At 38.5% G+C, this 24,861-nt stretch overlaps 1 pseudogene; it reads right to left on the bottom strand.

The window, feature by feature from the left end:
* Positions 1-24,861, bottom strand: part of LOC111820799 (tRNA wybutosine-synthesizing protein 2 homolog) — a 154,854-nt pseudogene that overhangs the window by 122,826 nt on the left and 7,167 nt on the right.

Below are 24,861 nucleotides of genomic sequence, written 5' to 3'. Positions count from 1 at the left end.
ATTCTCAGTGATCTGGCAGACATTGGACTATGTGCTCTTCCATAATGTAGTATAATATAATTACTTTCCATTTCGTGATCTGATGCGAGCAGTCAATCAATTGAAAAAGTAGTTTCCTTGGGGGTGTGGCCTGCCTGAGTATATAAATGGATGTACTGGTAAAACTCACTCTCTTTCAATCCTGCATTCTTCTCGTTGCCTAACCTCCAGTTTCTGACACATAAGGCTGCAGAAGTCTCCAGCCTACCACCTGATCTGCAAATCATGAGCTAGCAGAGGTCTCCATCCTGCTGCCAGACTCACGGATTCGGGACTTGCCAGCCCCCATAATTGTGTGAGCCATTTCCTTGAAGTAAATATATCTCTCTATATTTATATATACATTTCGCTGGTTTTGTTCCTCTAGAGAACCCAGACTAAGACAGTTAGGATGTGTCTGTTTCTTTTCTATTTTGGGGAATAGTTTGATAAGGATGGTTGTTAACTCTTGTTTAAATGCTCGGTAAAATTCACCAGTGAAGCTATCTGGTCCTGGACTTTTCTTTCTTGGGAGGTTTTTGATTACTGATTCAATCTCTGCAGCTGTTATAATTCTATTCAGATTTTCTATTTTTTCTTGAATCAGTTTAGGCAATTTGTGTGTTTCAAGGAATTTGTCCATTTCATCTAGTTTATCTAGTTTGTTGGCATACAGTTGTTCATAGTAATTCTCTTACAATCCTTTTTACTTCTGTGAGGTCAGTAGTAATGTCCCCATTTTCATTTCTGATTTTAGTCATTTGTGTCTTCTCTCTTTTTTTTTTCTTTGTCAGTCTAGCTAGAGATTTGTCAATTTTATTGCTGTTTTCAAATTTTTGGTTTCATTGATTCTATTGTTTTTCTAGTCTTTATTTCATTTATCCCTGCTTTTACCTTTGTTATTTCCTAACTTCTGGTAGCTTCAGGCTTGGGTTGCTCTTCCTTTACTAATTCCTCAAGTTATAAAGTTAGGCTATTGATTTGAGATCTTTCTTCTTTTTTAAGACAAGGTTTCAGCTGAGCTTCCAGACTAAGGCAGACTGGGAAACACTATGAGGCAGTTCTACTCTATCCTGTAGTGTCTTAGTTATCTAGTGCTGCTATAACAGAAATACCACAAGTGGATGGCTTCAACAAAGAGAAATTTATTTCTTCACTGTAAAGTAGGCTAAAAGTCCAAATTCAGGGCATCAGCTCCAGGGGAAGGCTTTCTCTCTCTGTTGGCCCTCATCAATCTTACCCCGGACTAGGAGCTTCTCTGTGCAGGGACCTTGGGTCTAAAGGACGCGCTCTGCTCCAGGTACTGCTTTCTTGGTGGTATGAGGGCCCCCTGTCTCTCTGCTCGCTTCTCTCTTTTATATTTCAAGAGCTTGCCTCAAGACACAATCCAATCTTGTAGATTGAGTCCTGCCTGACTAATACAACTGCTGCCCATCCTCCCTCATTAACATCATAGAGGCAGGATTTACAACATATAGGAAAATCACACAATACCAGGAATCATGGCCCAGCCAAATTGATACACACCTTTTTTGGGAGACATAATTCAATCCATGACAGATCCCTACCGCACACCATACACAAAAATGAACTCAAAATGTATTGACAACTTAAACACTAGGGCTAAAACCATAAAACTCTTATATAATATAGGAATAAATCTTCATAACCCACATTTGGCAATGAATTCTTGGATATGTCACTACCCAGTAAGGATTAGCATGAACTAAATCTCCAAAATGTAGAGATAGATACAATCCTCACATTCCCACTTCTCCATCCTCATCATCAGCTGACCCCTGGCACTCTCTCTCTCTCTCTGACCCTAGTAACTCAGAGCTAGGTCAGAGTTCCCAAATTAAAAGGACACCATCCTTCAGGCTACCAAATAGGCAGACACCAGACACAAGTTTGGGGAGTCCACACGATGCCCCAGTATTCTGACCTGCTGGCTATGAATTTGGGGTTAGTTTCTCACTACCCCCTCAGGATGCCAGCTGCAAGCTCAGAAGTCCACACAACACCATTACTTTATGACCCGTTGGCTACTAATACTCCTTTGGGCTTAATAATTCACTGGAATGCCTCACAGAAGTCACAGAGAGTATATCATACTTATGAATACAGATTTATGATAGCCGAAAAGAATAGAAATGAAGAAACACATAGGGTTAGGTCCAGGAGGGTTCCCAATGTGGAGTTTCCATGTTCCAAGGGATGTGCTACCCGCCTGAGCGTAAATGTTTTCATCAACCAGAAAGCTTTCCGAGCCTTTGTGTTCAAGCATTTTATTGGCCAGTCCTGTATGATAGGTTAAATCACACCTCCTTAGGCCAGTTGATATTGACTCCCAGGTAAGACTTTTCTGGTCTGGCCAGCCCCCACTCGCCAGCACATATTTTCAGGTGTGGCGTGGAAGTCCCAGACCAATGTACCCCAATTGCTCCAAGGGTTATTTCTCTAGAGCCAAGGACAAAGGCCATGTTACCTGAGGTAAAACTAGGCCCCTTACACCACAGACACCAAAAACACAAGCAACAAAAGAAGAAAAATAGATAAATTTTACTTAATCAAAATTAAAAAGTTTTCTGCATCAAAGGACATTATCAAGAAAGCAAAAAGACAAAAGGACAATATTTATGACCTCAGTTACATGAACTATCTACAATAAGCAAAGGTATAAAGACCAAAGTTGTATTAGTGGCTTCCAGGGGAGGGACAAAGGAGGAAACGGGGAGTCATTGTTTAGGAAGTAGTCAGTTTCTGTTTATGGTGATGGAAAATTTGGCAATGATTATTTGTGATGGTTGCACAACTATGATTAATATAAATGACATCACTAAATTGTACACATGAAAAATGTTGAATTGGCAAATGTGCAAATCTTTACAATAATAAAAAAAGAAAGAAAAAAAGAAAAAAGACAGAACAGCAGAAAATATTTGGAAATCATATACAGTGAAACCTGCCAGAACTCGACAGGGCTACTTTGTTTTTCTGTGTCTTGCAGGTTTTCTGCCTTTGACAGGGTGAAGTCTTACCACTTTGCTATCCCTCTCTATTAGTGGAAAATATTCGAGTTTTCCTTCTCTGAAAGGTTTCCACCATGCACAAATTTTGACTTTCGCAGGTTTTACTGTATCTGATAAGGGTTTAATATCCAAAATATATAAAGAACTTCTACAACTCAACAACAAAATGATTTCAAACAATTCAATTTAAAAAATAAGCAAAGCAACATCTTAAAAGCTTGCAAGCAGCCATCCAACATACAGCAATTGGTCTCTATCTGCTTGGAGCAACAGAAGAAGAAGGTGAGTCAGAAAGAAGAGGAGGAAATGGAATGTGTGGCTAGTTGCCTCCATAAACAACTACCTCCTTTGCCATGAGATCAGAAGAACTGGAGGGTGCCTGGCTACCATTACTGAATGTTTCGATCAAAGCTTCTATGGAATAACCCTGATCAAAAGGGGGAAAATGTAGAACAGAATTTCAAATTATCATGGAATCCAGACTTTCTGGGGCCATTGAGGCTGAATGAACCATCAAAATAATTGCCCTGAGATAATCTATAAACCTTAAATCAAAAATATCCCCTGAAGTCTTTGTTAAACTAAACAATAATTTAGTTTACTTAGTAAAGAATGTCAGCCTCACGTATTGTGATCTTTTAAAGAACTATCTATGTGGGATCAAATTGACAAAAGCAATTCAAAAGGATAGTTAGGAAGCTTAGGGGGCAGTGAGTTTATGTTAAAGGGGGAGTAACAATTCGGAAAAAGAAGATTAGAATGATTGCACAACTTGAAGAATGTAATCAATGTCACTGAATTACACATGTAGAAATTGTTGAATTGGTGTTATTTTTGGCTTGTGTTTATGTTCAGCAACAACAAAAAATAAAGTACTTTTTAATTTTAAGTGGGCAAAGAACATGAATAGACATTTCTCCAAAGAAGATATATAAATGGCCAATAAGCATGTGAAAAAGTACTCAGTATCTTTAGTCATTGTTGTTAGGTGCCATTGAGTAAGTTCCAACTCACAGTGTCCCTATGTACAACAGAATGAAACACTGCCCGGTCCTGCATCATCCTCACAATCGTTGCTGTGTTTGGGCCCACTGTAGCCACTGTGTCATTCCATCTCATTGAGAGTCTTCCTCTTGTTCACTGACCCTCTACTTTACAAAGCATGATGTCCTTCTCCAGGGACTAGTCCCTCCAGATAACTTGTCCAAAGTATGTGAGACGAAGTCTTTTTTCGCTTCCAAGGTGCACTCTGTCCAATCTTCTTCCAAGACAGATTTCTTCGTTCTTCTAATACTCCATGGTATATTCAATGTCATTTACCAACACCATAACTCAAAGGCATCAATTCTTCTTCGGTCTTCCTTATTCACTGTCCAGCTATTGCATGCATATGAGGCAACTGAAAAAATCATGGCTTGGGTCAGCTGCACCTTAGTCTTCAAAGTGACATCTTCACTTTTCAACAATTTTAGGAGGTCTTATTACAGCAGATTTGCCCAATACAATACGTCATTTGATTTCTTGACTGCTGTTTCCATGGGCATTGATTGTGTATGCAAGTAAAATGAAATCTTGACAACTTCAATCTTTTCTCCATTTATCATGATGTTGCTTATTGGTCCAGTTGTGGGAATTTTTGTTTTCTTTATGTTGAGGTGTAATCCATACTGAAGGCTGTAGTCTTTGATCTTCATCAGTTAGTGCTTCAAGTCCTTTTCGTTTTCAGCACGCAAAGTTGTGTTATCTGCATATCGCAGTTTTTAATGAGTCTTCCACCAATCCTGATGCCCCATTCTTCTATATATAGTCCAGCTTCTCAGATTATTTGCTCAGCACACAGATTGAATAAGTATGGTGAAAGGATACAACGCTGACGCACACCTTTCTTGACTCTAAACCACGCAGTAGTCCCTTGTTCTGTTCAAATAACTGCCCTTTGGTCTATCTACAGGTTCCGCATGAGCACAATTAAGTGTTCTGGAATTCCCATTCTTTGCAATGTTATCCATAATTTGTTATAATCCATACAGTTGAATGCCTTTGCATATTCAATAAAACACAGGTAAACATCTTGTGGTATTCTCTGCTTTCAGCCAAGATCCATCTGACATCAAAAATGATATCCCTCATTCCATGTCCTCTTCTGAATCTGGCTTGAATCTCTGGCAGTTTCCTGTTGATGCACTGCTGCAACTCTTTTTTAATTATCTTCAGTAAAATTTTACCTGAATGTGATATTATTGATATTGGCTGATAATTTTTGCATTCTGTTGGATCATCTTTCTTTGGAATGGGCTGCCCTTTGAAACCTTCTGTTCAGCTCTTTTACGTCATCATTTCTTCTGTTTGCTTTAGCTACTCTACATTCAAGAGCAAGTTTCAGAGTCTCTTCTGATATCCATTTGGTCTTTTCTTTCTTTCCTGTCTTTTTAATGACCCTTTGCTTTCTTCATGTATGATGTCCTTGATGTCTTCCCACAACTCATCTGGTCTTTGGTCATTAGTGTTCAATGTGTCAAATCTATTCTTGAGATGGTATCTAAATTCAGATGGAATTATACTCAAGGTCATATTTTGGTTATCGTGGACTAGTTTTAATTTTCTGCAGCTTCAACTTAAACTTGCATACCAGTAATTGATGGTCTGTTCCACAGTCAGCCCCTGGCCTTGTTCTGACTGATGATATTGAGCTTTCCCATTGTCTCTTTTGACAGATGTAGTCAATTTGATACCTGTGTTTTCCACCTGGTGAGGTCCACATGTGTAGTTGCCGTTTATATTGTTGAAAAATGGTATCTGCAATGATTAAGTCATTGGTCTTGCAAAATTCTATCATGCCATCCTCAATGGCGTTTCTATCACCAAGGCCATATTTTCCAGCTACCGATCCTTCTTTGTTTCCAACTTTCACATTCCAATGACTAGTAACTATGAATGCATCCTGATTGCATGTTTGGTCAATTTCAGACTCCAAAAGTTGGTAAAAATCTTCAATTTCCTCATCTTTGGCATTAGTGGTCAGTGCATGAATTTGAATAATAGTCGTATTAACTGGTCTTCCCTGTAGGTGTATGGATATTATCCTATCACTGACAGCATTCTACTTCAGGATAGATCTTGAAATGTTCTTTTTGACAATGAATGTGATGTCATTCTTCTTCAATTTGTCATTCCCGGCATAGTAGACCATATGATTGTCCTATTCAAAATGGCCAATACCAGTCCATGTCAGCTCACTAATGCCTAGGATATCAATCTTTATGCATTCCATTTCATTTTTGATGGCTTTCAATTTTCCTAGATTCATACTTTGTACATTCCACATTCCAATGATTAATGTATATTTGCAGCTGTTTCTTCTCATTTTGAGTTGTGTCACATAAGCAAATAAAGATTCCGAAAGCTTGACTCCATCTACATCATTAAAGTTGACTCTATGTTGAGGAGGCAGCTCTTCCCCAGTCATATTTTGAGTGCCTTCCAACCTGGGGTCTCATCTTCCGGCACTGTCTTAGGCTGGCTTGTCTAGAGAAGCAAAACCAGTAAAGCATATAAATATATATAGAGAGAGATTTATATCAAGGAAACAGCTCATGCGATTGTAGAGGCTAGAACGTCCCAAGTCCGTGGATCAGGGTAAAGGCCTCTCCCAATTCACACAGCCGCAGAAGCTGGCGAGCCCAAGATTGGCAGGTCAAAGAGCAGGGCACCCACTGACAGGCTGTGAAGGTTGACGAATTCCAAGATTGGCAGGCAAGACCACAAGGTTTCTCCTGATTCACGTAGCTGCAGGGGCTGGTGAACCAAAGATCGGCAGGTCAGAGAGCAGGGCTCTGCTCACAGGCTGTGAAGATCGATGAATCTCAAGTTCGGCAGATAAGCTGACAGCTCAAGTGCCAAGAACTAGAGGTGAGACAACAGGAGGCAGCCGCAGGATCCAGAGTGAGCAAAAAGCCAGAACAACTACTTATATTCAGATGCAGGCCACACCTCCAAGGAAACTCCCTTGCATCTGATTGGTTACTCATAGCATATTCAATCATGGGAGTGATCACATATAAACACTGAGAATCATGGCCCAGACAAGTTGACACACACTCTTAATCATCACAGGCACTATATCACACTACGTTCTGCTGCTATCCATAATGATTTCAGTGGCCAATTTTTTCAGGAGTAGATCACCAGATCCTTCTTCCTAGTCTATCTTAGTCTGGAAGCTCCGCAGAAAGCTGTCCACCATGGTTGACCTCGCTAGTATTTGAAACACTGGTGGCATAGCTTCCAGCATCACAGTAACACACAAGCCACCACAGTACGACAAACTGACAAACTGACAGACATGTAATTTCTTTATTAGGGAAATGTAAATCAAAACTACAATGAGATACCACTTCACACCCACTGGGATGGCTATTGTTATGGATTGACTATGTCCCCCAAAAACATGTGTTGTAAATCCTAGCCTCTATGCCTTTAGTTATAATCCTATTTGGGAATAGGTTGTCTTTGTTATGTTAATGAAACAAGAATAGTGTAGAGTGTATCTGGAGTCAATCTCTTTTGACATATAAAAGAGATTAAACAAGCCAGCAGAAGAGAGACGGGGAAGACACATGCCAAGCCACACGAAGACTGTCCATGAGCCAAAATTCAGAAGATACAAGGACCTTCCTCTAGAGCTGACAGAGAGAGAAAGGCTTCCCCTAGACCTGGCACCCTGAATTTGAACTTCTAGCCTCCTAAAGTAAGAGAAAATAATTTTTTGTTTGTTAAAGCCACCCACTGTGGTATTTCTGTTCTAGCAGCACTGGATAACTAAGACAACTATTATTTTTAAAAAATTGAAAATAACAAGCATTGGCAAGGATGTGGAGAAATTGAAATCTTCCTACATTGCTGGTGGGAAGGTAAAATGGTGCAGCCACTATGGAAAACAGTTTGGTGGTTCCTCAAAAAGTTAAACCTTTGGCCCATATGACCCAGGGATTCCATTCCTAGGCATATACCCAAAAGACTTGAAAGCAGGGAATTAGATACTTACACATTCTTGTGCATTGCAGAATTATTTATGATAGTCAAAAGGTGTAAACAACCCACATATCCATCAACAGATGAATGGATGAACAAAATGTGGTATATACATATAATGGAATATTATTCAGCCATATAAAGGAATAAAGCACTGATACATGCTACAACATGGATGAACCTTGAAACCATTATGCTAAGTGAAATAACCAGACACAAAAGGGCCAATAATGTATTGTTCCACTTATGTGAAATATCTAGAATAAGCAAATTCATAGAAACAGAAAGTCGATTAGGGGTTACTAGGAACGGGGGGAAAGGAGAAATAGGGAGTTATTGTTTAATGGATACAGAGTTTCTGTTTGGAGTGATAGAAAAGTTTTGGAAATAGTGGTGATGGTTGCACAGCATTGTGAATATAATTAATAATTAAAGTGACCAATCTGATATATATTTTACCACAATAAATATTTTTAATGGCATAATTAAGACATTTCCAGATAAACAAAAACTGAGAGAGTTCATCACTAGTAGACTTCTTTACAAGAAATGCTAAAGGGAGTCTTGGTGAAATGAGTTCTTTTATGTGGCCTTTTGCCTTAGTTCTTTGGAAAAACACTTTGAGAGATTTTTCCCCTAAGCCCTGAGGAGTTACCTTTGCCCTAGTTTTCTATCCCAGAGGGTTTTGTCCAAGTTGATTGACATTTCCTGGGTAAGGTGTAAACAACTTGGTTTGGATACTTTTTGTCTGGCCCAGGGCTGCAGCCTGTCCTGTGATTGGTATGTACCTTGCAGGGATTGGTCAATAGACTATGCAAATGAGGTGACTATAGCCTAATATGCAAATGAAGTGTCTGTGGCCTACCAAGAAGGGATTGGTCAGTTTTTGGCCCCACTGGAAAAGGCCACGCCTTGAAATTGCACCCTTTGGCCCCCCAAAATTCTTGTCCTTCCCACATGCAAAACAATTCATCCTTATCACATCATCCCAAAAATCTTATATCAATTCTAAGTCCAAAATCTCACCTGTTGAATCATCTAAATCAAGCATAGGTGAGAATCTGAGTGTATTCTATCATGAGGCAAAATTCCTTTCCATCTCTGGACCTGTGAAATCTAGAACACAAACCATCTGTTTCCAAAGTACAATGGTGGAACAATTGCAGGGTAGATATTTCCATTACAAATGGGAGAAATTGTGGGGGAAAGAAGGGTTCACAGATGCCAAGCAAGTCCAAAACCCAAGAGAATAAATTATATTAGTTCTCTGGATTGAAAATAATCCTCTGTTCTCCAGGACCATCTGGGCAATGGTTCTGTCCTTCAGACTCTAGATGTTGGCCATGCTCTAGATTCTGGGTGGAGGCACCTTGGCCCTGGGCATCAGCCCCAGGTTCTCTGGGATGGTAGCTCCACTCCCTAGCTTTGGGCGGCCCCATTCTCCTGGTCCATCTGAGTGGCAACCCCACCCCTCAGCCCTAGTAGTCTTTGTTCTCCTGCTCCTTGGGCATGGCAGCTATGCCCCCTCAACTTTGGGCTAAGGTCTCATTCTCTTGTCCTTTGGGATGACAGCCCCACCCCCTCAGTTTAAGGCAGCAACCCTATCCTCTTGGCTCACCTGAACAGTAGTCCCACATTGCAGAACCAAGTTGGTGGAGATCTAACTCTCTGAAACCTAGGGGTGGTTTTTCCACCATTTGAAATGAAGGTGGTAGTTTTACCTTTTGAAATGGAGGAAGGCATGCCAACCATGGTTCCTCCAACAGTTCTGATGATCTCCGGACTGTTCCTGGGATGCTGCCTTCCTTTTCTTGGAGGACAGCATATGTTTGAAACCAAGTTGCTCCACTGGTCTGTTTCCTGCCTATAGAATTCCAGGAGGCAGGCAGCTTTCTTTCATTTTGTACTTTCTCTGTCCCTTTCAGTCTAAGCTGATGGAATTTTTCCTTTGGTGGTCAAATATATCCATCAATCAGAGGCTTAATCTCTTTAACAAAAGATTGAGTTGCCACATCCTTAGTGAGAGTTCTAGGATACATGTCCTTAGTTTGTACAAAAGAATTTTCCAAACCTTTAAGTTCTGGTTTCATTTTGCACAGTTCATATTTAAGCCCATCTCTTTCCTCCATGCTACTGTAAGTGGCAAGGAGAAACCACCCTGCCCCTTTAAGATCTTGCTTAGAAATCTCTTCAGCCAAATATCCAAGTTCATCACTTACAAGTTCTACCTTCCATAACATTCAAATATAATTCAGACAAGTTATTTGCCACTGCATAAAATGGATCACCTTCCCTCCAGTGTCCAATTACATGTTCATTATTTCCCTTTAAGGCCTCACCAGAAGCACATTTAATGTACACATTTCTAGCAACATTCTGTTCATAGCAATAGAAGCTTTCCCCACAGCTCTCAGTTCTTTCTAAACCCTCATCAGAATTGCCCTTAATGTCCATAATTCTACCAACAGTCTCTTCAAGGCAACCTAGTTTCTTTCTATGAAGCACATCAAAATTCTTTCAGATTCTACCCATTACCCAATTCCAAAACCACTTCTACATTTTAGGTATCTGTTAGAGTAGCACCCCACTCTCTGGTACCAAATTGTATCTTAGTTATCTAGTGCTGCTGTAACAGAAGTACCATAGAAATTTATTTTCTCACAGTTAGGAGGCGAGAAGTCTGAATTCAGGACACCAGCTCTAGGGGAAGGCTTTCTCTGTTGGCTCTTGGGGAAACTCCTTTTCTCTTTTCAGTGTTTATTCCTTGGTTCCTTAGCAATCTCCACATGGCATCAATCTTCCCCAGTTTGTCCTTGCTTGTTTCAGTGCCTAAGGTGCTACTTTTATATGTCAAAAGTGATTGGTTTAAGACACACCCTACACTGATATGTCCTCATTAACATAACAAAGAAAAACCTGTTCCCAGATGGGGTTATATCTACCTCCATGTTGTTACAATTGTTAGGTGCCATCCAGTCAATTTCAACTCATAGAGACCCCATGTGACAGAGTAGAGCTGTCCCTAGGGTTTTTTAGGCTGTAATCTTTATGGGAGCAGATCACCAGTTCTTTCTCCCAGGGAGCCACTGGGTGGAGCCTTTCAGTTAGCAGCCAAGCACTTAACCGTTGAACCACCACGGCTCCTATTCCATATGTATAGGGGTTAGGATTTACAACACATATTTTGGGGGGACAAAATTAAACCCATAACAATATTCTACAAAAAATCAATTAAACACAAATGAAGGCAGTAATAGAGGAAATGAGAAACTAAAAATTATAAGACATATAGAAAACAAATAGCAGACTACCAGCATGACAGCGTTAGGAGCTAAAATGACCTGTTCCCCAGTAAAACTGGTGAAAACTATTTTAAAACAAACATATACACTTAAAGCCTCTGGAAATGGTCCTGAGGGAGAATCCCAAATGAAGAGACATCTATTCATGAAAACTTGGTAAGAAAGGTGAGTTTGCAGTATTTGAACCACAACCACTCCCTCGTTTCCCCTTCCCAGCTCAGGGTGGCAGAACCTCCACTCCAGAGAGCTGTAGACAAGAACACAGAACTTCAGCATTTCTCATCCTTCCCACAGCTGCCTATTGCTGAGGCTAAGTCCTGGGTTAGTATGATCAAGAAGTGGGAAATCCCTTCTTCTGCCCGACCTCTACTAGTGGAATAGAGGCTCTATCTTTGGAGTGGTGTGCTGAGAAAACTGGGGCCCGGATAGCCTTTTCCCCACCTCTTTTGGTGGTGGTTTCATGCCAAGAGAGGCAAGCTGAGAGGACCTCAGGCTACTGCTCCCCCTCCACCGAGCACTCAGCTCCTAAGATGGGGGTGTCACTCAGAAGATTGCCATTGTCCCCAACCCCAGCTCCAGAGCCCCAGCCCAGAGATTTTGCCTGGAGAGAGAAGCAGGCTGTAAAACAGATAGCTCCTAATCTCTTCCCAAAGGAACTGACTTCATTAGCAACAAAGTGTAGAGAAGCTTAAAGTGTAGAGAGCACTCTCAAAAACAATACACATTACGGTGAAAGGCATTGGGAAGAGATTCGTGGATCTAACAAAGAATGCAGAAATTATCAAACAATATCATTAATATCACACCCAAGTAAACTTTTGCTGAAAATAATTAAAAACAGTTGCAGCAGTACATCAAGAGGGAACTGCCAGAAATTCAAGCTCAATTCAGAGGAGGACGTAGAACCAAGGATATCATTGCTGATGTCAGATGGATCTTGGCTGAAAGCAGAGAATACCAGAAAGATGTTTACCTCTGTTTTATTGACTATGCAAAGGCATTCGATTGTGTGGATCATAACAAATTATGAATAACATTGTGAAGAATGGGAATTCCAGAACACTTAATTGTGCTCATAAGGAACCTATACGTAGACCAAGAGGCAGTCGTTTGAACAGAACAAAGGGATACTGCGTGGTTCAAAATCAGGAAAGGTGCACATCAGGGTTATATCCTTTCACCATACATACTCAATCTGTATGCTGAGCAAATAATCCGAGAAGCTGGACTACATGAAGAAGAACAGGGCATCAGGATTGGAGGAAGACTCATTAACAACCTGCGTTATGCAGATGACACAATCTTGCTTGCTGAAAGTAAAGAGGACTTGAAGCACTTCCTGATGAAGATGAAAGACTACAGCCTTCAGTATGGATTACACCTCAACATAAAGAAAACAAAAAATCCTCACAACTAGACCAATAAGCAACATCATGATAAATAGAGAAAATATTGAAGTTGTCAAGGATTTCATTTAACTTGGATCCACAATCAACGCTAATGGAAGCAGCAGTCAAGAAATCAAATGATGTATTGCATTAGGCAAATCTGCTGCAAAAGGCCTCTTTAAAGTGTTGAAAAGCAATGACATTACTTTGAGAACTAAAGTGTGCCTGACCAAAGCCATGGTATTTTCCATCACCTCATATGCATGCAAAACTGGACAATGAATAAGGAAGACTGAAGAAGAAATGACAGCTGGGAGGCACCCTCCTGAGGTCAGAACAAAGATCAAACACTGAGAAACTATTCCATCCAAGCAGCCACAATTTGATTAGTTTATAGAGGAATTTATGCTCCCAAGACATTGTTGGAAACCACAGAGCAATTGCCAGCATTTGGTGCAGTTTAACAGCTGGATGTTACCAGGTAAAAAGTGGAAAAGAGCCTTAACTATACTACTGTCATCCCAGGATGATTGTGGGTATACCCAAAACTATGCTTCCCTGAGGAGTAACATCAGAAACTTAACATTGTTGGGTGAGAAGGGGTGATAGACTTCACTAAAATAACACAGCAAGTCATTAAACAAATATACAAGAAAATAACAATAATGAGTCCTGGGGTGGGGGGAGGCCCAGTACCCAGAGTTGCTACAATATATGATTTAAAATGTCCAGTTTCCAACAAAAAATTATGAGGCCCACAAAGAAACAGCAGGGTGTGACCAACACACCAGAAAAAAGCAGGTAACACAAATTGCCTGTGAGAGTATCCAGATGTAGTATTTAAATGAAAAATATTTTTAACTAACCATTATAAATACTACATTCACAAAATTAGAGGAAAGCTTGATTAAAGAAGCAAAGGAAGGTATGATGACAATGTTGCATTAAAAAGAGAATATCAATAGAGATATAAATTTTTTAAAAGAACCAAATGGAAATTTTGGAGTTGAAAAATACAACTGAAACAAAAATTCACTGATGGGCACAACAGTAGATTTGAACTAGCAAAAGAAAAAATTAGCAAACTTGAAGATAGATCCATAGAGGTTATGCAAGCCAAAGAACAGGGAGTAAAAATAATAAATAAAAATGAACACAGCCTCAGAGAAATGTGAGACACCATTAAGTGCACCAATATGAGTAATGGGAGTATCAGAAGGAGAGGAGAGAGAGAAAGGAGAAGAAAAATTATTCAAAGAAATAATGGCTAAAAACTCCCCAAATTTTTGAAAAACAATAACCTACACATCCAGGAAGCTCAATGATCTCCAAGTAGAATAAATGCAAATAGACCCATAGACATATCAGAGTAAGCATGCTGAAAGTCAAAGACAAGAAGAAAATCTTGAAAGCAGCAAGAAAAAAAATACATCCCTTACAAGGAACCCCAATGAGATTAATGTATAACTTCTCAGCAGAAACATTAGAGGCAAGAAGGCTATGGGACAACATGTTCAAAGTGCTCAAAGACAAAAACTGTCAACCAAGAATCCTATATCCCACAAAGCTATTGTTAAAAAAATGATGATGAAATAAAGACTTTCCCAGATGAACAAAAATGGAGAGAATTCATTGCTACCCATCTAGCCTTATTAAACAAACAAACAAACAAACTCATTGCTGTCAAGTTGATTCTGACGCATAGCAACCCTATAGGACAGAGTAGAACTGCCCCACAGGGTTTCCAAGGAGTGGCTGGTGGATTCGAACTGCTGACCTTTTGGTTAGCAGCCAAACGCTTAACCACTGTGCCACCAGGGCCCCAAGAGTAGCCTTATAAGAAATAATAAAGTTGTTCAGGCTGATAGCAATCCACATAGTTAAAAAACACTAGGAAAGGTAATTATGTAATTATAATAGACACTATTAATGCCTATTTTTCTCCTTACTTCTTTTCCCTGATTTAAAAAGCAATTGTATAAAATAATATGTATATAATATCTTGTTGGGCCTATAACATATAGGCAATGTAATATATGTGTAATATATTTGCTAATATCAGCACAAAGGAAATGGATGGGAGCAAAGCTGAAATGGACTAAGGAAATGAACACAGGTGATAAACTAATAATTATAGCAATGTATTATTAGGTTTGTAACATTAATAGATGTAATATGTATAAAAATAATACCACAAAAAGGGGGAAAGGGAATAAATCTATATAAGAATAACATTTCTCTGTTACTGGAATTAAGCTAGTATAAAACTGAAGACAATTATAATAAGTTAAGATGTATATAGTAAACCCTAGAGCAACCACATACAAAAAAACTCAAAAATTAAAGTGAAAAAATCATTAACGAAATTAAAATGCTATATTAGAAAATATTATTCAATACAAAAGAAAGCAGTAAAGGAAGAATAGAGAAAAAAAGAGATATGAGACGTGGAAAACAAAAAGGAAAATGGCAGACGTAAATCTAACTAATATTAAAAGTGAATGGACTAAGCAATCCACTCAAAAGGCAGAAATTGTCAAAAGGAGAAATACATTAGATTCAAAGACACAAACAGATATGGAAGTAAAAGACTATAAAAAGATATATCATGCAAACAGAAGCCACAGGAGAGCTGGCATGACTATACCAATATCAGACAAAACAGACGTTAAAACAAAAAAAGTTACTAGAGAAAAAGACCACCACCACTTGCTGCCATCGAATTGATTCTGATTCATAGCTACCCTATAGGACAGAGTAGAACTGCCCCAAAGGGTTTCCAAGACTGTAAATCTTTACAGAAGCAAGCTACCACATCTTTCTCCCATGAGCGGCTGTTGGGTTTAAACCGCTGACCTTTTTTGTTAATAGCTGAGTACTTAAACTACTGTGCCAGCAGGGCTCCTAGAGATAAAGACAGATATTATATAATGAAAAAAGCATCATACATGAAGAAGATATAAAAATAAAAAACATATACATTCCAAACAACAGAGACCCAAAATATATGAAACTGACAGAATTGAAGGGAGAAATAGTTCAACAATAATAGTTGGAGACTTCAATACCCCAGTTTCAATAATGTATAGAACTAGAAAGAAAATCAACAAGGATATAGAGGACTTCAATCCACTATAAACCAACTAGATCTGACAGAAATGTATAGAACACTCAGCCAACAACAACAGAATACACATGCTTCTCAAGGGCACATGGAACATACACCAGAAGAGACCAACTGTCAGGCCACAAAACAAGTCTCAATCAATTTTAAAAGATTGATATTATACAAAGTATCTTCTCCAACCACAATAGAATTAAACAAGAAATCAATAACAGAAGGAAAACTGGGAAAGTAACCAATACACTCTTAAACAACCAATGGGTCAAAGAAAAAATCACAAGGGAAATTAGAAAATACTTTGAGTTGAAATAAAATGAAAATACAACATATCAAAACTTATGGACTGCAGCAAAAGTGGTGCTCAGAAGAGAATTTATAACTATAAATCCTACATTAATACTGAAGACAGATCTAAAATCCATAACCTAACTGTACACCATAAGGGACTAGAAGAAGGAGGTAAGACTAAACCCAGAGCTATCAGAAGTAAGTAAATTATAAAGATAAAGATACGTTATTGAAACTGGAGTTTTGAAGTCTCCAACTATTATTGTTGAACTATTTCTCCCTTCAATTCTGTCAATTTCATAGAAACAAAATAAAGAATTAAAACAAAAAGAAATCCAATGAAACTAAAAGTTGGTTCTTTGAAAGATCAACAAAACTGACAAACCTTTAGCTAGACTGAACAAAAGAGAGAGAAGACTCAAATGACTAAAATCACAAATGTAAGTGGGGATATTATTATCGACCTTATAGCAATAAAAAGGCTTAAAAGAGAATACTATGAAGAATTGTACACCAAGAAACTAGATAACCTAGATGACATGGACAATTTCCTAGAAACACACAAACACTCAAAACTGACTTAAGAAGAAATAGAAAATCTGAATAGAACTATAATAAACAGACACATTGAGTCAGTAATCAAAAACTTCCCAACAAAGAAAATTTCAGGACCAGATGGCTTCACTGGTGAATTCTACCAAATGTTTACAGAAACAAAACCAATTCTTCTCAAACTCTTTCAAAAAAGAAGAGAGAATACTACCTAACTTATTCTGTGAGGCCAATGTTACCCTGATACCAAGGCCAGACAAAGATATCACAGGAAAATAAAACTACAAAACAATATCCTTTATGAATATGCAAGCAAAAACCCTGAACAAAATACTAGCATACTGAATCCAACAGCATATTAAAAGGATTATACACCATGCCCAAGTGGGATTTATCCCAGGAATGAAAAGTGGTTTTAACATATAAAAATCGATCAATGAGTTATACCATACTAATAGAATGAAGGGGAAAAAACTCCACTTGATCATGTCAATACATGCAGAAAAAAAACATATAATAAAATCTAATACCTTTTCATGATAAAAAGAAAAGAAAAACACTCAACAAATTAGGAATAGAAGGAAATTTCTTCAACCTGATAAATGCATCTATGAAAAATCCACAGCTAACATCATTGTGATGGTTAAGACTGTGTGTCAACTTGGCTGGGCCATGATTCCCAGTGTTTTAATGTAATCACTCCCATGATTGAATATACTGTGAGTAGCCAATCAGATGAAAGGGAGTCTCCTTGGGGGTGTGGCCCGAATCTGTATATAAGCAGACATTCTGGCTTTTTGCTCTCTCTGGATCCTGCAGCTGCTTCCTGTTGTCTCATCTCCAGTTCTTGGGACTTGAGCTGTCAGCTTATCTGCCAAACCTGGGATTCATGGATCTGCACAGCCTGTGAGCGGGAGCCCTGCTCTCCGACCTGCCCATCTTGGGCTTGCCAGCTTCTGCAGCTGTGTGACTTGGGAGGGGCCTCTACCCTGATCCACGGACTTGGGACGTTCTAGTCTCTACAATCGCATGAGCCATTTCCTTGATATAATCTCTCGCTATATATATATTTATACACTTTACTGGTTTTGCTTCTCTAGAGAACCCAGCCTAAGACAATCATACTAGAGAAAGATTGAAGGTTTTCCCTCTAAGAACAAGAAAAAGATAAATATGCCCACCTTTACCACTTCTATTCAACATTGTACTGGAAGTTCTAGCTGGAGCAATTAAAATAAAAATAAAAGGAATCCAAATTAGAAAGCAAGAAGTAAAACTATTTGCAAATGACATAATCTTATACGTAGAAAATACTAAAAATTTTAAAGTTCACAAAGAAAATTAGAGGTAATAAATGATTTCAGGAAACTGGCAGGATACAATATTAACACACAAAAGCAGCTGTATTTCTATGCACTAGCAATGAATACTCTAAAAATGAAATTAGGAAACAATTTCATTTATAAGAGCATCAAGAATAAAATACTTCTGAATAAATATAACTTTTATCCTTTCACTATACTTATTCAATCTGTATGCTGAGCAAATAATCCAAGAAACAGGATTGGAAGAAGACTCACTAAGAACCTGCATTATGCAGATGACACAACTTTGCTTGCTGAAAGTGAAGAGGACTTGAAGCACTTACTGATGAAGATCAAAGACCACAAACTTCAGTATGAATTACACCTCAACACAAAGAAGACAAAAATCCTCACAATTGGACCAGTAAGCAACATCATGATAAACAGAGAAAAGATTCGAGTTGTGGAGGATTTAATTTTACTTGGATCCACAATCCACAATCAACACCCATGGAAGCAGCAGTCAAGAAATCAAAAGATGCATTGCATTGGGCAAATCTGCTGCCAAAGACTTCTTTAAAGTGTTGAAAAGCAAAGATGTCACTTTGAAGACTAAGGTGCACCTGACCCAAGTCATGGTGTTTTCAACTCTCTCATATGCATGCGAAAGCTGGACAATAAATAAGGAGGACTGAAGAATTGACGCCTTTGAATTGTGGTGTTGGCGAAGAATATTGAAGATACTATGGACTTCCGAAAGAATGAACAAATACGTCTTGGGAGAAGTACAACCAGAGTGCTCCTTAGAAGCAAGGATGGCGAGACTACATCTCACATATTTTGGACATGTTATCAGGAGGGATCAGACCCTAGAGAAGGGCATCATGCTTGGTAAAGTAGAGGGTCAGCGAAAAAGAGGAAGACTCACAAGGAGATGGACTGACACAGTGGCTGCAACAATGGGCTCAAGCATAACAACAATTGCGAGGATGGCGCAGGACCAGGCAGTGTTTCATTCTGTTGTACATAGGGTCGCTATGAGTCGGAACTGACTCAACGGCACTTAACAACAACAACAAGGAGGTATAAGACTTGTACACTGACAACTACAAGACGTTGAAATAAAGAAGACCTAAATAAATAGAGAGACATTCTGTGTCCATGGGTTAGAAGACTTTGCATTGTTAAAATGGCGATAGTTCCCAAAGGGATCTACAGATTCAATGGAATCCTGATCAAAATTCCAACTGCAATTTTGCAGCAATGGACAAGCTGATACTAAAATTCATATTGAATGGCAAGGGGCCTAAAATAGCCAAAACAATCTTGAGAAAGATTAACTAAGTTGTAGGACTATCACACCTCCTGATTTCGAAACTTACTAAAAAGCTACAGTAATCAAAACAGTATGGTAATGATATAAGGATAGATGTATAAATCAATAAAATAGAATTGAGAGTCTAGAAATAAATCCATACATCTATAATCAATTTATTTTTGACAAGACTGCCAAGACCATTCAATGGGGAAATAGTGTCTTCAAAAATGATGCTGGGTGAAATAAATCAATCACAAAAAGACAAACATCATATGATCTTACTTTTATAAAAAGAAAAGAATAAGTACACATATAGAAAACAATGTTCTTTGGTGGTTACCAGGGATAGGAGAGATAGGGAGGGAGAATTAATTTTTAGATAGTAGACACTTGTTATTTTTGGTGATAGGAAAGGCAATAACAAATGCAGGTAAGGTCTGCACAACTTGACCAAGGGAAACGATGACACTAACTATACATGAACAAAGGACATTTTTGGTAAATGCTATAATATAAACAATCTTGGAAAAACAGAAATATCAACCAAAAAATATATGTGTGGTTACATAAGTAGATAAGTATGCATACATGTATATAGGAAAGTATATGTTTGTGCATACATGTGCACATATAGGTGTATCTGTAGGCATAGCTATAAACATGTTTGTCTGTGCTGCATGTACATTCATATATATAATAAAGCAAAAAGGGGGCACAGTTACGGATACTTCCTAAACATAACAAAACACCTCATGGGATTGGTCAAACACCTCATGGGATTGGTTTACTAGGTTTGAAGGCTTAGGACCACAGTCTCATGGGACAACTTGGTCAATTGACACAACATAGTTCATAAAGTTTATGTTCTACATCCTAGTCTGGTGAGTAGCATCTGGGGTCTTAAAAGCTTGTGAGCAGCCATCTAAGATACATCTATCGGTCTCTACTTGTCTGGAGCAAAAGAGAAAGAAGGAAACCAAAAACACAAAGAAGAAACCTACTCTACAGGATTAATAGCCCACACGAACCACGGCCTCATCTATCCTGAGATCAGAAGAACTAGATGGTGCCCAGCTACCATTATGGAATGTTCTGACCAGTGACAAAATAGATGGTCCCTGGAAGAACAGGAGAAAAACATAGAACAAAACTCAAAATCTTAAGAAAGTTCAAACTTACCAGGCCGGTAGAAACCAGAGGAACCTCCGAGATCATCAGCCTGAGAAACCCTTTAAACCTGGAACTGAAACCACTGCCGGAACTCACCTTTCAGTTTAATAACAGATAAGTTCATAAAATAAACAACATCACCCATGAGTTCTGTGCTCCTTAAAAAAAAAATCAACTATATGAGACCAAAGTCAACATTTACCCTAAAGCAAAGATTAGAAGGTAAGGGGGGAGGAGTAGAGAAGCTCGATTAATGGAAACGGAACAATCAGAATGGAAGTAATGAGAATGTTAATACATTGTGAAATATGTAACCAATGTCACTGAATAATATGCATAGAAATTGTTAAATGGGAATTTAATTTGCTGTGCAAACTTTCACCAAAAACACAATAAAATATTATTTAAAAAAATGATGCTGTGGCAACTGGATATTCACATGCAAAGGAATGAAGTTGGACCCTATCTCACACCATATGAAAAATTAACTCAAAATGGATCAAATACCTGAATGTAAGATCTAAAACTACAAACACTTGAGGAAAACATAAGGGTAAATCTTCATCCCTTGGATTTGGCAATGGTTTCTTAGATATGACACCAAAAATAAAAGGAAAACAACAAAATAGATCAATTGGCCTTCATCAAAATTAAAAACCTTTGTGCATTAAATGTCACTATCAAGAAAGTGAAAACACAACTCACAGAATGGAAGAAAATATTTGCAAATCATATATCTGATAAGGATCTAGTATCCAGAATATATAAAGAATTCAATGCAAAAAGACAACTCAATTTTAAAACAGACATAGGATTTGAATAGACATTTTTCCAAAGAAGATATACAAACGGTCAATAAACATATGAAGAGATGCTCAACATCATTACTCAGTGTTGTTGTTATTGTTAGGTGCTGACGAGTAGATTCCAACTCATACTAACCCTATGTACTACAGAACGAAACACTGCCAGGTATTGCATCATCCTCACAATGACTGCTGTGTTTGACCCCATTGTTGCAGCCACAGTGTCAATCCATCACGTCAAGGGTCTTCCTCTTTTTCACTGACCCTTTACCTTACCAAGCATGATGTCCTTCTCCAGGGACTCGTCCCTCCTGATAACAAGTCTGAAGTACATGAGATGAAGTCTCACCACCCTTGCTTCTAAGGAACATTCTGGTTGTACTTCTTCCAAGATAGATTTGTTCGTTCTTTTGGCAGTCCATGGTATATTCAATATTCTTCACCAACATCATAATTGAAAGGCATCAATTCTTCCTCAGTCTTCCTTATTCATTGCCCAGCTTTTGCATACATATGAGGAGATGGAAAACACCATGACTTGGGTCAGGCACACCTTAGTGTTCAAGGTGACATCTTTGCTTTTTAACACTTTTAAGAGGTCTTTTGCACCAGATTTGCCCAATGCAATGCATTGTTTGATTTCTTGACTGCTGCTTCCGTGAGTGTTGATTGTGGATCCAAGTAAAATGAAATCCTTGACAAATTCAATCTTTTCTCTGTTTATCATGATGTTGCTTACTGGTCCAGTTGTGAGGATTTTTTGTTTTCTTTGTGTTGAGGTGTGATCCATACTGAAGGCTGTAGTCTTTCACCTTTATCAGTAAGTGCTTCAAGTCCTCTTTGCTTTCAGCAAACCAGGTTGTGTCATCTCTATACTGCAGGTTGATAATGAATCTTCCTCCAATCCTGATGCCACATTCTTATTCATATAGTTCAGCCTCTCAGATTATTTGCTGAGCATCCAGATTGAATAAGTATGGTGAAAGGACACAACCCATGCATTCTAGAGGATGATGATTGAATAGTAGTGTTCAAGAGACAATACATAGGGTGGTATTGTTGTTGTTAGTTGCTTTCAAGTCGATTTCAACTCATGACGACCCTATATGTGTGCAGAGTAGAAGTGTTCCATGATGTTTTCAATGGCTGTGACCTTTAAGAAGCAGATTGCCAGGCTTGTCTTCCGAGGCACCTCTAGATGAATTCAAACTGCCAACCTGTGGCTCGTAGTTGAGTACTTAACCATTTGTGCCACCAAGGGACTCCTAGGGAGGTATTATCACTCCTTTAATTACTTCAGGTAGAGTTTGGCATTCTTGAAATTACTCCAGGGAGAGTTTAAAAAGTTATTTGAATGATAGCCCAGTGAAGCAAATTATGAGAAAAGGACATGTCAGGCATATGCATCGGAGAAAGCTCGCAGGTAAGCTGGGATATAAAAAATGTGGCAATCTAATATGGGGTGCTAACATTCAAGATAAGGATTTTTACTTCATCCACAGTAAAATAGGAAGAACCTTTAGGAGGAGAATCTCATGATCAGTAAGGAAGACAATTTCTTCTCTAGGAATCACTTTAAAGGGCTCACCTGACAAGGGGACACTAAAAATTTACTACAAGGGTAAAAAAGAATTTCCATTCTGTGGAAAAAAGAGAGAGAAATTTAGCATTCTGTGAACTTTGGTAAGAATAGATCACAATCCAACAAAACAATTTTATTATGGCCTAGAACAAAAAGAGTGATAAAGAATCAAGAGGGGATTGAACCTGAAAAGGGGGTTACTTCAAGCAAATGGTCCCTAGAACTGTCACCTGCATAGAGATCCACCAGTGATGCCATTCACAGCTTCTCAGTGATGATCCTACAGGAGAACATGCACTGGGTCCTATCAAATTTATACCTAAGGAAAGAAATATAACAAGAGGCCAGCTGAATAACATAGGTATTAAATTAAAAAAAGTGAGTGCTTCCAGTTGTTCATGATATTACAGTAGTTCAGACAAGTAAAGAACTGAAACTAATAACAGCAATAGCTAACACATGAATGCTTATTACATGCCAGGTACTATGTAAAACTTGTGTTCTATCTCATTTAATCTTCATCAGTGCAAACTCATGAGGTTATTATGCCCATTTTAAAGATGATGAAATCAAGGTTCACAGAGGTTGAGTGACTAAAGTCATACAGCTAGAAAGTGAAAGAGCTGGGACCTGAACATAAGGCTATCTGACTCTTATTTTATGCTCTCAAATTGCCTCTAACCATCTTCCTCCCCATATACAGATACCCCTTTAAATGGGTTTCCATTGGCTCTGCTATAATCTTTCATATTCGGAAAGACATTATTATATACTAAAAAGAACCGGGGCACCTTGGAGAAATAGCTGATTCTAGGGCTACAGCAAGGAATATACAAAATGACCATATTGTAGCGCCATAAAGTAAGGAAGTGCTCAAACCCAAAACGATGGGGGCATGCCAAAGGAACACAGGAAAAAGCTTCCAATAGCCAAAGCTAGAACAATTTGAGCAACAAAATAAATAAATAATTCCTTACAGAATTCTAAATAATTTATGAAGAAATTCCCCATCCAGGAAGTGGAGCTTAATCCCCACCCCTATCCCTCTTGAGAGTGGGTTGGACTTAGTGACTTATTTCAAAAGACTAGAGTATGGAAAAGAGGAGGAAAGTAGCCTTATAGTTTACAAACTAGGCATACACTATCTTGGCCAGCAGATCAAGGTTAACATCACCAGTGATAAGTCATATTGATCACATGTAACCTTGACATGATGTGATGAGAACAGTACTTCACTTCTGTGGTCTTCCTCCCAAAAACCTATAACCCCAGTCTAATCATGAGAACAATATCAGACAAATCCCATCTGAGGACAATCTACAAAATACCTGACCACTATTCTTTAATAATGTCAAGGTCATTAAAACAAGGAATCTCTGAGAAGCTATTATAGTCAAAAAGAGCCTAAGAAGACATGATGACTGAACGTAATGTGGTATCCTGGATTGGATCCTGGAACAGAAAAAGACACTAGGTAAAAACTAAGGAAATCTGAATAAAGTATGAGCTTCTAGTTAATCACGTATCTTTTATGGATTGGATTGTGCTCCCTCAAAAGATATGTAGAAGTCCTAGCCCCTGTACCTGTGAATGTGATCTTGTTTGGGGAAATGGGGTTTGTTCTCTGCAGATGTTAAGTTAATGACATCATATCAGAGTAGGATAGGTCCTAATCTTATATGACTTCTGTCTTATAAAAAGGGGAGGCCAGACATGGAAACAGTCACATAACATGGGGAAGACAGCATATGAGGATCCATCTACAAGCCAAAGAATGCCAAGAAATGCCGAGACTATAGAAACTGAAAGAGACAAAAGTCTAGGACCAACACTTCAGGCCTTAATACATGGCATTAACAGGATACAAACCATAACCATCAATGCACAAAACCCAATAGATAAGCTAGATAACTGGGATCTTCTAAAAATCAAACACCTATGCTCTT

This window comes from Trichechus manatus, unplaced genomic scaffold (genome assembly GCF_000243295.1).
Source record: "Trichechus manatus latirostris isolate Lorelei unplaced genomic scaffold, TriManLat1.0 scaffold00051, whole genome shotgun sequence".
Classification (NCBI taxonomy): domain Eukaryota; kingdom Metazoa; phylum Chordata; class Mammalia; order Sirenia; family Trichechidae; genus Trichechus; species Trichechus manatus.
Note: the sequence above shows the minus strand (reverse complement) of the source record. Positions and strands in the feature narration are given on the sequence as shown.